The sequence below is a fragment of the Sphaerodactylus townsendi genome, linkage group LG04 (assembly GCF_021028975.2).
Source record: "Sphaerodactylus townsendi isolate TG3544 linkage group LG04, MPM_Stown_v2.3, whole genome shotgun sequence".
Lineage (NCBI taxonomy): Eukaryota > Metazoa > Chordata > Lepidosauria > Squamata > Sphaerodactylidae > Sphaerodactylus > Sphaerodactylus townsendi.
This window is the reverse complement of record NC_059428.1, coordinates 110,153,224-110,170,330: the sequence shown is the minus strand read 5'-3', so window position 1 is coordinate 110,170,330 and position 17,107 is coordinate 110,153,224.

Genomic DNA, 17,107 nt, shown 5'->3' with positions numbered 1-17,107 from the left:
GCAGCAATGCTACCAGCCCCCTTCACTTTTGCGGTGTCTCCCATCGGCACCAGCAAGGATATGGAGCTGGCCCAGGGGGCAGGGCCTGCTGCAAGGTCAGCAGCCACTTCCCACCCCCCCACCCCTGTGCTTCCCTTCACCCTGGGAGGGGAAGGTAGGGGGGAGGATGGCAGGGGTACCATGAGGTATGAAGAGTGAGGTCAAGGGTACCGTGATGTTGAAAAGGTTGGAAAACACTGCTATGACCACTGAAGCACTGAGGCCCTATGCAACATTTTATCAATATTCTCTCTTCCAATATATGAACACATGAAGTGCTTCTGAGCAATACGGATTCCTGTTGTAGCCTGCACTGCACAAATTGTTATGAGGGACTCCCAGGAATGTCACCATTGCCCAAAAGGTACCATCTCCATCCCTGACTGAAAAAAGGAAAAGGTTGGATGCTTGGAAGGGATATCAAGTGGTTAAGGTTGCCATGGCAATAGGAATGATTGCCCATTTTTCTGAAAACTGACAGTTAAACAAAGGATCCATGAAGACTACTGGAAGAGGAACATTCATTTTTCTTACTTCCTTACCCCCATTTGTTCAGTCCTCCCTGCCCTTGGTTCCGTTTCCTTCCTTTCCACGCTTGCTGGTTGTGATTTTCCTCTCTTGGCCTCCTGACTCTCATTCCTCACCCCTTGCAGCCACTGTGACTTTCCCTCTTCCCTTCACAGTCCCTGTGGCCTTTCAGTAAAACACAAAGTCATGCAATATTTTGACTGCCATTTTTGGTTGATGTTCTCTGACACTGCTTAAGAAGGTGGAGGAGGAGGAGTTTGGATTTATATCCCTCCTTTCTGTCCTGCAGGAGACTCAAAGGTGCTTACAATCTCCTTTCCCTTCCCCCCTCACAACAAACACCCTGTGAGGTAGGTGGGGCTGAGAGAGCTCCGAGAAGCTGTGACTAACCCAAGGTCACCCAGCTGGCGTGTGTGGGAGTGTACAGGCTAATCTGAATTCCCCAGATAAGCCTCCACAGCTCAGGCGGCAGAACTGGGAATCAAATCCAGATTAGATACACGAGCTCTTAACCTCCTATACCACTGCTGCTCTAAGCAACACAAAATGATGACTGATCCCACTAAGCCTTATGAGATCATATCACTTTGAGACTATTTTGTTAAATCCCCCTGGCCCTGCACATTTTGGATTTATTTATTTTGGGGTTTTTTTGCAAATCTAGGGCGGGGGCGGGGGGGTTGTAAAAATATCTGCCCTAGGCCTGGATAGTTCCACTGTGCAAATTTCCTGATCTGATTATGGGGCCACCAGTAGCTACTAGATACATGAGCTAGTAAAATGGAGAAGAGGAAAATACTGTAAGCCACTCTGGGTCCCCATTGGGGAGAAAGGCAGATGAAAAATGAATGGGCATGGGTTTGCCTGGGAAGCTTGTCTTGGTCCTCTCGTCTGGTTCTCTGATGGCAGCAAAAAAATAGATGATTTCCTTAATGATGTCCAACCCAACATGGTGTCATCATTTTCTGAGAAAAGAGGCACATGCTGTCCTGAAAATTCAGCAGCTGCTGAAGGTTGTGAAATTAATACAGGAGGAAGGAAATAGGAATCAGAAAACAGATTTGAGTACCACAAAAAGACCCAATCCAGGCAGCAAGAGCTGTAAACTGGGGCCAGTTTTTCATATTAACTTGAAGAGAGAAATGCAAACCCTGCAGACAACTTAGTGTGTTTGTGTGAAGCTTTACTGCAAGTAACAGAGGACTTGTATCAGTAAACCCAGTTCATTGGGCAATGCAATAACAGTTTGCTGTTAAGTGGAGGCTAACATTCTTTAGAACGTATCTCAGGCCAATATACACATTGCTGACTATTAGGTTAGCTGCCATAATGGAAGAAGAGGCAGATTTTTATTAGCTTGGTTATGAAAATGTGGCTATAAACATCCATGAACTGAATGAAGCTTATGCTAACCATTGGGTGTATTTGCCTTGATCTGATGCCACAGAACCTGACTTTAACCCCCCCCCCCCCCCAAAAAAAACCACGCTGTTTGGGCAGACAGAACAAATCAAAAATATCCCCCCCATATGCACACACTATAGCAAAATCTATGTTTTATAACAGACCCTCTCTGTCAAGAGAAAAGGTCTCTGTATCAATCAACCTGTCAGTTTATAAACATCAATGTTTGGCCATGTCATAAATTTAAAGAGATAGCCTGTTTCCTGATGTGTCATCCAAGTGTGAAAGAATAACACAGGGAGAGTTTCATATCAAACACTTACATGCTCTTCTGCTGTTCCCAAGATAAGATGACAGGCTTTGAGATCGCACCTTTGCATTTCAAAGCAATCTGGCTTAACTGATCTCAGTGATATCAGATGGGATGGGAGAATCTTGCTCCTCTTTGAGAATCACCTTTCAGATCACAGTTCTCGATTGGTCAGGCTCACAGTGGTCAGGGGATCAGTACTGCAGTTTCCTATAACAGTCTGGCACAAATTTTTCCAAACATGACCCAATCACTCAATCAGACGAAGTAATAGGCCAGAGACCATCTTGTTTTGCTTCTTAGGCTGATTTGAAGGCACTTAGCCTGGAAGTTTGAGTTTGTTATTTTATTGCACCCTTGATGCTTATGCCCAATCCTTTTCTGTAATCTTTTCAATAAAGCCTGTTACTTTTATTGATGTGTTCTACTGCACAAGTGAACGTCCAAACCCAGTTTTGTTCAAACTATCAGAAGGAGATTTCTTCCAAGGTCCCAGGTTTGGTGACAGGCAAATCAAATCATCCTTGCTAGGACTTGGTGGGTCACCCTCTTCTTTGACAACCTCTTGCTAAAATGCCATGATTCATTGCACTGCTGAAGTATGAACCAATGCCCCAGAAATGTTAACAAATAGGCTTAAAGGGGATAGAAGAGAAACCCTGCATTTTGCTGCATGCTTTACCCACTGCAGTTTTAGTACTGCAGGTGACAGTGGAAAGACTGAGAAGGCGCAGTTTAAAACTGGCCAGCTCATCAGTATCCAGCAAGCCCCCAACTGCTGCCTCAGCATCCCCCTTCACCCCTGCTTTTCAAGGTCAGCATTTCTCATTTCTAAACTACAAGGGAGATGGAGGGTAAGAGGGATTAAACAGCTGGTATGTAGTACAGAAAGTTTTAAAAATATCCATAGCACCTCTGAAGCTGTGTGGGCTCTAAACATCATTTGCAAATGATGCCCCAGAAGCTTTGCAGTAGATAAAATCAATATAATGGCTACGGCCTGTGGATACATTCTGATCCAAAGGTAGATCCTAATTCACTGCAGCTAAGGCTGTACACATGGGACTAAACGAAGCTTCCCCTCTCCTCTTCTGGTCATGGCCAGATTCGTACTTTAAATCTTTAGAAGTGCTGCTGTGGCAGCGTATCTGTCTGTCCAATTAGTACATTTTACCACCCCCCCTTATCCTCAGAACAACCCTGTGGGGTAGGCAAGGCTGAGTGAGACTGCCTGCCCAGGGTCACCCAGCAAGCTTTCATGGAAGAGTGGGGATATGAATGTGGGTCTCTCAGATCTTAGCCTGACATCATAGATCAGAAGGCATCAGTACTTGCAGATCTTTCTGGTGTTTTTTCTCAACCTGGGGAAATTATTCCTTTGCACCGATAAGCTTGTGGGAAGGGAGTCTGTGTGTGGGGAGGAGGGGGTGGAATGACTGCCTTCTCTTCGTTCAGTTCATCTCTTCCTCGCTGCTGTTTCTTGGACCACTTGCCTACTAGTCCATATGGGTCTCATAATGCCAAGCAAGAAGAGGAAGAGTTTGGATTTATACCCCCCCCTTCTCTCCTGTAAAGAAGCTCACAAACTCTTTCCCCTTCCTTTCCCCTACCTTGTGAGGTGGGTGGGGCTGAGAGAGTTCTGAGAGAACCCAAGGTCACCCAGCAGCCTTCATGTGGAGGAGTGGGGAAACCAATCCAGTTCACCAGGTATGAGTCTGTCACTCAGGTGGAGAAGTGGGGAATCAAACCTGGTTCTCCAGATCAGAGCCCTTAACCACGACACCGCACTGGCAAATGTGGGAAATAACTGTGATCTCTGTGTCTGTGGAGTGATGGATGTACCCCAGTGGTGGTTCTCCTAGGGTGGTTCATGTAGCTACTTTGGCCTTGATGTCCTACTTCCGTGATTGTCATTTGCAGTTGCCTCACATGTAGGACTGGAATGGCTGCTACCATTAAAGAGTAGCAGGCATGACCTTACACAATAAACTGACACAATGCCCTGCACCAGATCACAGTATCGTAAATTGTGGACTAGTATCTTGTTCTGCATTTGTAGATAGGATCTGATCAATTTGTACATTTGATTTTTGAAGAGGAGGGTTTTTTTCTAGGAAAAGAATTCTCATAGCAACTTTGGTTAAAGAGACTGCCAAACGATGGTTATGATGACAGAAGTGTGTCAAGTATGATAACGGTTGTTTTGCATGAGACATGAGCTCTCAAATACCTAAAAATAAATTCATAGCAAACTGAAAAAATGCAAACATATACGTTATTAATGTAAAAGATGTTGAACTCTCTCTGTATGATAAATGTCACAGTTTTAAACATACAACCTGATCCAATGTGTCAGAAATAAAACTCAGAAATATATAATTCAGAGAACTAGAGTTGATTCCATACTCCATCATATGAAACCTGCTGGGTGACCTTGGGCCAGTCACAGTTCTCTCAGAACTCTCTCAGCCCACTCAGAGGCAAGCAATGGCAGACCAGCTCCAAATGTCTCTTCACTTAAAAACCTATGGAGTCGCCATAAGTCAATTGTGAGTTGGCAGCACTTTTCACCATCATATATATATATTTAAGTGTCCATTGTACAACTGAAAATGGGGGTTTGTTGTCCCATGGTGAAGAGTCAGTACACAGCAAATGGGGTGGGTGGGGGAAGAGAACAAATGGCCCTGATTCCAAAAAGGGTCCCAATATATTGGTACATAGCAGCTAAGGTTAGTAAATTGCCACCCTGAGCAACTTGGGGGAAGGGTGGGATACAAGTCCAAAAATAAAATAAAATAAATAAAAATAAATGAACAAGTTTGACTTAAATATGAAGTCTACTAAGTCGAACAGACTTAAATATGAAGTCTACTTGCAGTAACAAATAGCTAGTCATGGTTATTAATGTAATATATCAAATATTATACTCTCACCTATGCACTTAATTATGTTGCTATTCCATGTACTTAAAATACATGGTGTATTTGGTGTAAACAGGCATGTGGATAAGGGGGAACCAGTGGACATTGTCTACTTGGATTTCCAAAAGGCTTTTGACAAAGTCCCTCACCAGAGACTATTGAGAAAACTCAGCAATCAAGGAATAAGAGGGGAAGTCCTCCTATGGATTAAAAACTGGTTGAGAAACAGGAAGCAAAGAGTGGGTGTAAATGGGAAGTTCTCACAATGGAGAGATGTAGGGAGTGGTGTCCCCCAAGGATCCGTATTGGGACCAGTGCTCTTTAACCTATTCATAAATGACCTGGAAGTAGGGGTGGGTAGCGTGGTGGCCAAGTTTGCAGATGATACCAAATTATGTAGGGTGGTGAGAACCACAAAGGATTGTGAAGAGCTGCAAGCAGACCTTGATAAATTAGGTGAGTGGGCTAAGAAATGGCAAATGCAGTTCAATGTAGCAAAATGCAAAGTGATGCACATAGGGGCAAAAAATCCAAACTTCACATACAAGCTACAAGGGTCAGTGCTATCAGTCACAGACCAGGAAAGGGATTTGGGCGTCTTAGTTGATAGTTCCATGGGAATGTCAACTCAATGCATGGCAGCTGTGAAAAAGGCAAACTCTATGCTGGGGATCATTAGGAAAGGAATTGATAATAAAACTGCAAAGATTGTCATGCCCTTATATAAAGCAGTGGTGCGACTGCACTTGGAGTACTGTGTCCAGTTCTGGTCGCCGCATCTCAAAAAGGATATTGAGGAGATAGAAAAAGTGCAGAGAAGGGCAACAAGGATGATTGAGGGACTGGAGCACCTTCCCTATGAAGAGAGGCTGCAGCGTTTGGGACTCTTTAGTTTGGAGAGGAGACGGCTGAGGGGGGATATGATTGAAGTCTACAAAATTATGCATGGGGTAGAAAATGTTGACAGAGAGAAATTTTTCTCTCTTTCTTACAATACTAGAACCAGGAGGCATTCATTGAAAATGCTGGGGGGAAGAATTAGAACAAATAAAAGGAAACACTTCTTCACGCAACGTGCGATTGGTGTTTGGAATATGCTGCCACAGGAGGTGGTGATGGCCACTAACCTGGATAGCTTTAAAAAGGGGCTTGGACAGATTTATGGAGGAGAAGTCGATTCATGGCTACCAATCTTGATCCTCTTTGATCTGAGATTGCAAATGCCTTAATAGACCAGGTGCTCGGGAGCAACAGCCGCAGAAGGCCATTGCTTTCACCTCCTGCATGTGAGCTCCCAAAGGCACCTGGTGGGCCACTGCGAGTAGCAGAGAGCTGGACTAGATGGACTTTGGTCTGATCCAGCTGGCTTGTTCTTATGTTCTATGTTCTTAAATATGGCATGCTTATGTCAGATGACTTGGGGTTGGGGTGGAAAAGTGTGGGAGGAAGAGGACCTCAGAGCTGTAGTTTGGATTCTGATGCACATGCAAGCCCCTCATCACTGCCTTCCTTCTAGGGAGGCCCCATCCAGCTCCAAAAACTGACCTTGGTCTTGAAGAGGCTGCAACAGCCAAACCTTCATTGGTCTGGGCTGGTGGCAGCAACCCACTCCTCCATCTGCAAACAGGCCCTGCTTGGCACCTGCCAAATTAATATAAGTTACAGCTATCAGTGCATTGACCTGAATGGCCCAGGCTAGCCCAATGTCATTAAAACTTGAAAGCTAAGCAGGCTTGACTCCAGGGACATAGGTATAGATTTTTGTGGGGTGGGTTCAGGGGGAGGGGCCATACCCCCACCCACCCCTGGGGGCATGGCCACACCTCCCCAAGCTCCACTCCCGGCCTCAGTGCTTATAAAAGCAGCTCTCAGAGGCCAGTGACAGCAGACTCCCCTGGCCCCCCTACCCCACCACTCCCTGCCCTGCCCCTCCCCATCCCACCGGTTGGCTCTCACTCTTCTGCCCTCCCCTCCAGGCAGAGATGTAGCTAGGGAAAATGGAGCCCAGTGCAAAATCTGAGTTTTGCGGGGGGAGGGCATGGGTGGCCACTGTGATGCTGGAATCCACCCCCAAACAGAATAATTTTCAATGGTGTTTAATCTAGGGAGCCCAGATTCTCCTTTTAAATCTACCTTAAAGAGAGAATCTGAGGTCCCCAGTTAACATTGAAAGTGATGCTGTTTGGGGGTGGATTATCCCCCACCCTGAAACAGAATCTCTTTCAATGTTTACACTGGGGACCTCACATTCTCCCTTTAAATCCATACCAAAGGGGGTGGATTTAAAAGGAGAATCTGGGGAAATTTGGGGGGGTGACTGCTGTCAGGGGTGCAATTGTTAAGCTAGCAGCACCAAACTTTCAGGGTATCTTTAGGAGACTCTTCTGATACCACCCAGGTTTGGTGAAGTTTGGTCCATAACTTTGGACCCTCAAAAGTGTAGCCCCCATCTCCTATTAGCTCCCTAATGGAAACAATGGGGGATGGGGGCACCTTCTTTGGAAGTCCATAACTTTGGACCCCCTGAGCCACACTTCACCAAACCTGGGTGGTATCATCAGGGGAGTCTCCCAAAAATCCCTGAAATTTTGGTGCTGCTAGCCTAAAAACTGTGTCCCTGCAGGCCAGAAACTGAAAAAAACACTTTAAAATTACAAAAAAACCACAAACAGGAGTTGGAGCTTCAGACATGTAATGGGGGGGGGGATTAAACCTGGGAAACCCCCCCTTACCTACATCCTTGCTCGACTCTGATTTGTACTTGAATGGGCAGCCACCAAAGAAGTCCAGTATGTGGAGAAGGGCAATAGCATACCACCTCTGCACATCTTTTGCCTTGAAAAACCCATGAGGGGTTGTCATAAATCAGCTGCAATTTTTTTTGGCATTTTTCACCATCACTACCATTGTCAGTGGCTTAGTCAAAGAAGCTATGTATTCATCTACATCCGTGGTGGCGAACCTTTGGCACTCCAGATGTTATGGACTACAATTCCCATCAGCCCCTGCCAGCAAGGCCAATTGCCCATGCTGGCAGGGGCTGATGGGAATTGTAGTCCATAACATCTGGAGTGCCAAAGGTTCGCCATCACTGATCTACATTATGAGATGCTGGGCTTATTACGCTTGTCACGTATTTCCTTCATAGCCGTACTCAAATGGTCTGACCCAAGGAGGTTATTTTTTGTTTGTTTGCGCTGCTTTACTGCATAAACGTTCTTTCACGTAAGTCCTGTTCTTTGAGATGCCCAGGAGATATTCATTTGCCTGAGGCAAGAGAGAGCAAAATGCACTGTAAATGTACACAGAAAACAAGATTAGTAGTGGGACAGGAGAAGACCAAAGGAAACAAAAGGCGACAAAATGCCTTTCTGGATATATTCCAAACCTTCCTTCAGCTTTTCCTGCTATGTATTGCCTTGGAGACATTTTATTGTGCAGTATGTTTCTTTTAATAGCTTGTGACAGTTCTTCTTGGAATGTGGTACCTCAAAAGAACCCAGAATTCAGAATGAACCAACACCAAATGAAAACATGTTGCAGCTTCTGAATTTTGGACGAGGACATTTCCGTTAATGACAGCCTTTTATGTAGGGTTGCCAGGAGCAGCAGGAGATCTTCTTGGATTACAGCTGCTCTCTAGGTGACAGATATTAGCTCTCCTGTGAATATGGTTGCTTTGTTCTAAGAATAATATTTTATTGTGAAGATAAACAAAAAGAAGAGAGAGTTTGGGTTTATACCCCGTTTCTCACTCCGGCCCTTTCCCTTTTCTGCGAGGAGTACCTCCACGGGCAGAAATTATACGGTGGGGGGTCATTCACATGGGAGCATGCGAGCAGCCCCTGCAGAGGCCCCCGCAAAGATACTCATGCAGAGCCGCCTCTTCTGTGTCCCCCCCACTCACCTCGTCCTCCAGTGTCAGTCTGGAGGGCTGCAGGGACCAACCCATGCTGCCCTCCGACCTCCAGGGTCGGAGGGCAGCGTGAAACTTGAGCTCAGCAGCCCTCCAGACTGACGCTGGAGGACGAGGTGAGTGGGGGGGGGGACGGGAAAGCGGCATTTTGTTGGCACCGCGCCAACATGATGGCGGCGCTTTCCAAAAACCTCCCTCAGGAAGGGAGATGGAAAGCTTGGTGCCGCACAGGAGGGCGGTGCTGCAACGGGACCGGTGTTTTTCCATCCCTCGGCCGCTGGTTTTGGCCCCGTGCGGAAAGGGCCTCCTGTAAAGAGTTTCAAACTGGCTTACAAGCTTCTTCCCTTCCTCTCTCCACACCTTGTGAGGTAGATGGAGCTGAGAGGGTTCTGTTACTAGTCTGAGGTCTTCATGTGTAGGAGCAAGGAAACAAATCCAGTTCACCAGATAAGCCTCTGCCACTTAGGTGGAAGAGCTGGGAATCAAACCTGGTTCTCCAAATTAGAATCCACCTGCTCTTAACCACTACACCACTCTGTTGTAGACAATAACAGATAATAACAAAACCAAAACCCACAATACAGGGGAAAGGGAAAGGAGGGGAAAGGGAAAGAGGGGAAAGGGAAAGGAGGGCTCCCAACTTCCAAATTTAAATTCAATGGAAAACTAACCACTTGCTGCCTGGTTGCAACTATAGAATTGCTTCTTTATTATTATCACTAATAAGATCCACACTTTTCATGTGTATGTTCTTGTTCTTCTGTTCTTCAAATCCACAAATCAATGAATGTTGACAAAAGGTGACTTTTTCTGCCACTTTGCTTTTTCCCACAAAACTAAACTGCTAAACAGAAAGCATAATTCTTTCTCTGGGTTTTGTTGCTCGTCCCCTGCCTCCCCCTGCTCACCCAAGAGCTCTGCTGGCCATGCTAATCTGTTTTTTAGGATGATGCTGTTTCGAAAATGCAGTAGACCAGTGAAATATATTGTATTTTTGATGGACCAACCGTCCCCCACCCCTCCCCACCAAAAAGGCTGCAGGCAACCTTTCTCAGAGGGAGGTCACACTTAGATGAGAGGAGGAAGTGACCAGTAGCAAAATTGAGGAAAAGGAAGAAGCTTCACAGTGGGAGGCTCCCTTAAGAATGGGAAGCTGTGGGGAAAATACCAGAGTGAAGCACCCAGCCACACCACACAAATGGCCTACATTTCTCCAAATATTCCAGAACATCCAGTACAGTTCTGACATTTTAGGTAAAACTCCACATTGACCTTCGTGAATAACCTCTTGTAATACTATTTTCAGTTTGTCAGCTAAAATTATAGTAAACAATTTCTAGTCATTATATTCCTCATTAGGCATTTGTAATCCATAGTTGGGTTCCAGAGTATTAATAATCCTTGTCATCTCATCCAGTTTCCTCTTCCTTTACTTGTTGTGGATGATCTATTTCTAATTGATCGTGATCTGAGTCTTCTGAAGTCTTTGTTTCACTAAAATACCTTTTGTAACTTTCAAGGAATTCTAACATAGTCAATCTGAATCTGTGTTACTTGAAAGTAAAAGATACACTTTCCAGTTTTCCCCAATTTTTAATAGGAACTTCAGCGTTCACATCTTTCTATGCGACTCCCAGAAAATCTGAAAGTGGTCAGTTTGGAAGGTGGACTCTATGGTATTATACCCCGTTGAAGTCCCTCCCTCCCCAAACCCTTCCTTCCTCAGGCTCCGCCCCCAACATCTCCAGGTACTTCCCATACCGAAGGTGGCAATTATGCCAAAGTATCACAGAATATACAATTGCTAATATTTTTGTTTGTAGAGTTGCCAAGAATGTTGGGATTATAGCACACCTGTCCAGTTATCTACCATGTGCTACTCGTGTAATTATTTGTTCTTAATTACAGTCTTTGCTCAATTTTACTTTAACTCTTTCTAGCTTGTTACATTTTTTTCAACATAGCAAATCCCCTGTATTGTTCACGGTCCCTCTAGTTTTTATATCATCCATGAAGTTTCCAAGCATATTTGCCCACTATAAACAGGCTACTTTAGGAGAGAAGAAAACTAGGTTAATCTGCTGTGATTTCTTAATATGAAATGTTTGCTTTCCCCCCCCCCCCACCTCCGTTCATTAACTATTTAAGCAACTCAGATGAATGCTTCATAACAGAGCTTGCTTTTGTAGCTCTAATGACACAAATTATATTGTTCTTGAGGGCTTGAAACACCCAGCTATTAAAGCTTGAATACATGGGCTTGGCAAATCTTTTCATAAGCAAGGCAGATGTTTCTGCTCTCTTTTGCATCTATTTGCCTGACTTGAATGATATACTGACAACTCTGATGAAGATGATTGAACCTAGCCAAAGGGTGTTTGGACTGGAGAGCATTACATTTCATTTTTAAATACACAGCAATTATATGAGTGAGTGTCTAAGGCTGAAATCCCAGTAAAGTGGGCCAGAAATTAAACTTCAGTTCTCAACAGCACATCTGAAACTGACATCCAAACCCCTCTATGTTAAGAGCTGCAATCAAATGTCTGGTGTGTATCAACTGGAACAAAACAGCAGAGGGCCCAGGAGAAGATTCTTCTCTTCTTTGTTGCCTTTTAAAGTAGTTGTGGGTATGGTTGCCAGGTTACCCTGGCCACCAGAGGGGGATGGGAGGGTAGGATTGCCAGATCCAGGTTGGAAAACTAAAACAGCAAGCAACCACCCTCCTGAATAAAACCCCCCAGCATGCCCTACCCCCTCCCAAAAATAACAACCCCCGGTCACTGAGGAAGTGCCTCCCCAACCCCCCTGCATTCCCCCCTTTCACCCCTGCACAAAACAGCCCCCCTCCCGAAACTGCAGCATGCTCTCCCCCCGCCCCCCAAAAGCAGTGCCCCCCCAGCCAGCCAAAGAAGAGCCTCCCAAATCCCCTGCCTGCACTTCCCGCTCCCACGTAACAAGCAGAAAACAACGCCCCCCCCCCCAAACATACCAACAGCCTTCTTAACACTTGCCAAGGGACATTGTTCCCATGCTCTTCGCTTCAGCAGCGCAGCCGCCCAGGGAACAAAGTGGTGAGTTGGGCTCACCCTCCCCCCCTTTACTAGAGTCCATTTTATTTGAAACTAAAATGGGCTTTAGTGCTAGTAACAGTATAAAACATAAACCCAATTAAAAAAAACCCGATTTAAAAAGACATTCAACCCCTTTAAAAAAACCCCAAAAATCTTAGGCTTACACCAGCAAGATATTTCCCCCCCACCTTGACATCAAAGTTTTGGGGAGATAAATCAGTCCAGAGAAAAGGTTTTTGAGGAAGAGGTTAAGTTCACTCTTTCACAAAAAACTCATGAAAGTTAAGAACAAAACCAGAACAGAAACCAAAAAAACAAGACATTGGTCTTGCAGAGCTACCTAAGTTCAGGGCATGATTAATGTCAAGTCAGTAATAGTTCCTGCCAATTAATTCCCATATAGCCTCTCTCATAATTTTGAAAACCCAGCCAATTAGCTGCTTTGTGCTATTGATTTCAAAGCTTGCTGCAGCTTCCCTGTGGGGTTGCTGGGCCTAGCATATGCCGCGCCAGCCATTCAAACACCTGTGAGGAGGAGGTGGTGGCTATCTTTGGAATACCTTCCCTAGGAACAAGAGGGCTTGTGGGGGGGTGGGAGAGAGAGAGAGATACCCCTCTGTGGTACTTGCCTTGTTCTTGGGAAGCTGGTTGCTGTTCAGGTCGACTGAAACTGTAAGCTACAGAGCACAGGGTTGGTCAGACTGTTTCATGCTAGGTAGTGAAAGAGCATTTGGGATTCAGCAGGCATTACTTGCATTTCATTCGTGTACAAAAATGAAATTAAAATTCCTGTATATATTTTGAATGGCATAGTAATTTGTCAAGGGAGCTGTTTCTGTCAAAAAGTCACCTCCATGCATGCTGTCACTGATTTTGCAGAATCAAGAATAAGGATAAAAGGACAACAAAAAAGTCTCAAAAGAGAGTTCCTCAAGGTTGCCAAATATGCTACCTTTTCCAAGATATCAGAATGGGTGAGTGAGTGGGCTACCATAGTGCAATATATATGCTATTATATTGATTCATTACAGTCCAATATTTGGGAGGGGGAAGAGAGCCAGCTGGGTGTACTGGTTAAGAATGATGGAATCACATCTGGATAACCAGATTCAGTTTCCCACTCTTCCACCAGAAGCTTGCTGAGTGTTAATCACAGTTCTCTCAGAATTTTCTCACCACATCATTCACTGGGTGGCTGCGCTGCTGAAGCATGGGATGCTGTTGGTATGTTTGGGGGGCATTGTTTTGTGCTTGTTACATGGGAGGGGGAAGTGCAGGCAGGGAATTTAAGAGTTAAATACCATTGACATGGCATGCTGACAGATGTTGTTAAAACATTCAAGGGCGTGAGGCAGGGTTGCCTACTTGCACCAATGCTATTTATTTTCTACCTGAATGATCTGGTGGAAAACTTGAACAATCTAAGTTATCATCCCCCCAAAATTGCCAGTAGACATATATCCCTGTTATTATACGCAGATGATGCTGTGATCTTATCAAGAACCCAAATAGGATTGAGAAAAGCCCTGGATAAGTTAACTTCTTATTGCAAGCAAGAAAAACTGTCAACTAATTTCCAAAAAACCAAAGATTCTAGTGGCAGGACAACGGCCCAGGTGCAGGGATTGGCTTATCTCAGAGAATAAGATTGAACAATTGGATAGCTTTAAATATCAAGGGGTATTGGCGCAATATCCAGGCCCTTGGCGCAAAACTACAGCATTATAAACCAATGGCACTCACTGGTGATAGGTCAGCAAATAGTATTTTCAAATTCTATAGAACCAGAGGTGGATCTTATGCATCAGCAGCCCTTAAATTATTCAAAGCCAAAATCATCCTAGAGTTTGTATATGGATCAGTCCTGGGCTCCTCCCACACCTCCTACAGCCCCCTGGTGAAAATTCAAGCCAAATTTCTAAGCTCACTCTTGCAACTGCCCAAGTGTGTATCTAATTCCTGGATTAGATTAGAAGCTAGGATGGTCAAGGTAGATGCCATAATCAAAATAACTTCAATAAATAGATGGCTCACAGCTCTCCTCAATCCACATGATCTGTTTCCTGTATTACTGCAGGATAATTTCCAATCAAGTTGGTATAGGTCAGTTCCAAGAACCATTCAGCAAATAGGACTTTCCCCCAATGCCCTTTTACATCTGGGGCTAGAGAAAGCTAGGGAGATTGTCAGACAAAGAGTTTATGATATAAAGAGACAATCGGAATTAAGACTTACTCCAGAATATTTGGCTCCAGAATCCCTTAGAGTCCAGGTGAAACCAGCCCCTTATCTATTTTTCCTAGATAATAAAAAGCATAGGAGGATGTTTTCATTGGCTCGTAGTAATACCCTGCCTTCCACTGTCTTAGAGGGCAGATTCAAGAAAATCCCCTATGAACAGAGGCTCAGTGGTTGCTCCCTGGAACAAGTGGATTCCCTTGAACACAAGTTGCTTAAGTGCCCTCTATATGATAAGTTTAGAGACATAATCTTGGTGCCTAACTTGACTGAATGGGCTGGAAAACATAATAAATGGAAATTGAACTATTTGTTGTCAGGTAAGGACAAAAGACTTTCCAGTAATGTAGCCTGGTTCTGTTTTAGCAAATAAATACAGGAAAGCAGGTGGACAGGAGACCATCAGTTCTTATAGAGGAATGTTGAAATAAGTTCTATTTTATATTTTAACTTTTTATCTGTTTGTTAAAATTTGAAATTTGGCCTTTTATGAATTATTGTATTACTACTGTAAATAAACATTCTGTTAACTGTAAATAAACATTCATTCATTCGAGCTTCTTGGGTTGTTTGGGGGCGGGGGGCGGGGAGCACTGGCTCTGTATGAAGGTGCTAGCATTAGTGGAACAAATCCATAAGATCCAATTCCATGTCTCCAGAACATAATACACACAGGGATACATACTTATTTGCTGGCTTGACTTGTTCTTACTTTTTATGTCTCAGTATTAGATTGTTTGCTGTTATTGCAAACACTCAGGCTGATTTAATTTGTGGGACGCGTTGAACATCATATCTCTGTAAGCAAAGTGGAAAGCAGCTGCACACTAAAAGTCTTAGAACTTTTTTTTAAGTGTTGCCTAATTGGTTTGATGCAAATCCACATGTCCTTGGAAACACATGAAGGAGACAGTTCTGGTGACTTTGCACTTGTGAACTCTATTTAGAAAAGCAAAGATGATCCCAGGTTGTATGGTTCCCCATTGTGTGCTGTGTAACAACTTCATTATATAGCTGTTCTTTACAGCCATTCTTACAGATTAGCTTTCTGTGTTTAAGACATAATCTTCAATAAAATGTTTAATTGCAGGACCATAATGCATAAATGGATACATCAATGATATGCAAAGCTATGCAAACAATGTGCATATAAAATTACTTGTCTTTCCATGTTTTTTGATCCAGATATATGTCCAATTCCTTGGACTGTGTGGTCTTCATAATCAAATGTCTATGGAAATCCCCAACAATGTTACAGGTAACATAACCCAATGGCAGCAATTGCATTTTCTGGAGTTCAAAAGTGAAATTCAGATTTGATACCTCCTGCGTCTCAGATGATAAAAGACTAGAGGTACTAGAGAGCCCCAGCTGTTGATTGGGAAGCTGGGAAGATACATGTGCAAGAAGATGGATCATCAAAATATCTTACTCCAAGTCTGTTCAGAGCTTGAAAGTTCAAAATCAGCACTTTGAGGTGTTCATTATTTATTTAGCACAAAATTCAATCTCTCGCTTCATCTTTTGGGCCAGGCTGAAACATGCCTGTTTTTGAGATGATGATGATGGAGCACTGAAGGATTGCCTGAAGGTAAGATGTCTAGAACCTGAACCAAAGTGTTGCAAAGCTATAGTCAAACTGCCAGAACTCAGCAGCACTAGCATGAGATACTCTGCAATAGGCAAGGAGGGTTTAATGCATTCAGACACATCTCAAGGTATTTTGTCATCCCTGGCAAGAGAAAATGTTGCCTCCCCTACCCCACCACCTCCATTGTGATCTACACTAGACTATATGAAGAAAGTGATGCATTGCAGTTTTAAAAATGCCACACATCACATGCTAACAGTGCAACCCTGAACAGAGCTACACCCTTATAAACCACTGATAGCTTTAGAACAGTGTAATTCTGCTTAGTATTGTCATGTAAAGCAAATATTCCACCAGCATTTACAACCAACAGGGTGCCTGTAGGAAACATAGTGCCTACCAATGCTTCCTGGTGCCTGCCCACTGCTTGAGCCTTGAGGATACCAACCCAGTGGCTGGTGAGACGCTACTCTGATGCCAGGCAAGCAGGTCACAGAGCTGCACCCATTGATTGGCGAGAGATAACAGACTTTTGTGCTTTAAAGCCTCTCCTTGTAGGAGTAATCTCTGCTAAGGACGCTGAAAACAAACAGTGCCTCTGCCCCAAAGTCAAAAGCAAAGACAGGTTTCCCTCCACTCTTTGATGCTGGAGGTTCTTCAAAATAAGGAAAATTGAGAAAATATAGGAAAAACCTCCCATGACTCACGCTGGTTGATACCCAGTGGGTCAAACAGCATTCCCTTAGACACATTCAAGATCAGAAAAATGCAACAGGGGAAGACTTAAGCCCCCTTTTTATTCATTTTTATTTCTATTTCACTTCATTTATACCCCTCCTTATTCCCCAGTGGGACCCAAAGCAGCCTACATCATGAAGGGCAACAGGTATATTTAGAATATATAATCCTTATAGGAAGGTTCTCTAGCCGTCTAATCATTTGAGTTTCCCTTACTAGGATCCTCCTGGATCTATCTGATTCCTATCCTGTTCTTGAAAAGGCCATGTAGGACTTGAGATGTGGAGTACAAAACCAGCAAAGAATAAAGGAGGTGCAGAATCTCCTTCACTCCTTACTCCAGTT